The sequence below is a fragment of the Arachis duranensis genome, chromosome 5 (genome assembly GCF_000817695.3).
Source record: "Arachis duranensis cultivar V14167 chromosome 5, aradu.V14167.gnm2.J7QH, whole genome shotgun sequence".
Lineage (NCBI taxonomy): Eukaryota > Viridiplantae > Streptophyta > Magnoliopsida > Fabales > Fabaceae > Arachis > Arachis duranensis.
The window spans coordinates 38306043-38306947 of record NC_029776.3 but is presented as its reverse complement, the minus strand read 5'-3'; positions in this window follow the sequence as shown (position 1 = coordinate 38306947).

Here is a 905-nt window from a genome sequence, read left to right as displayed (position 1 = left end):
GCCATCATGGGACTGGCAAACGGCCTAAAAGAGGGACCGTTTAGCCAATCCCTATCCAAACGATACCCGACCTCCCTATACGAGGTGCAGGAACGGGCAGAAAAATATATCAACATGGAGGAAACCTCCCAGCTAAGAGACTCTTCTAGGAAGGAATCAACCTACCCGTTCCGAGATCGAGATCGGGAACAGAAGAAGAAAGAAGAATCCAACTCGGACAAGCCACGGAAGTATCATAGCTACACTCCCCTCCGAGTTTCCCTGGTAGACGTCTACAGAGAAGTATGCCACACCGAAAAAATCCCACCGCCCCGACCTCTAAAACAGAAGAGAGCAGGGAGAGATCGGTCCGAATACTGTGAATACCACAAGCTCTACGGTCATTCTACTAACGACTGCCACGACCTAAAAAATGTTATAGAAAAGCTAGCCAGAGAAGGAAAACTCGACAGATACATAGTAGAGAAGGGAGAAGAGACCAAAAAGAGAAGGAGGGGAGATAACGAAGATCGGGCTGAGCAAACCCCGCGAACCCCTGAAAGGCACATTCACATGATAAATGGAGGTTTTGCAGGTGGAGGAACATCCAGATCCTCGCGAAAAAGACACCTCAAAGACGTCTATCATGTCCGAGAAGACAGCCCCCTGCCCGAATTACCTACTATCTCGTTTACCCGAGAAGATGCTCAAGGGATAATACCCGGGCACAACGATCCAATGGTAATCACCATCATCCTAGCAAACGCCAACCTACATCGAACCCTGATTGACCAGGGAAGCTCAGCAGATATCCTGTTCAAAACAGCCTTCGACAAACTCGGACTTGAAGAAAAAGAGCTAAAGGCCTATCCCACCGACCTATTTGGACTAGGGGACACCCCGATCCATCCCTTAGGATACATCTC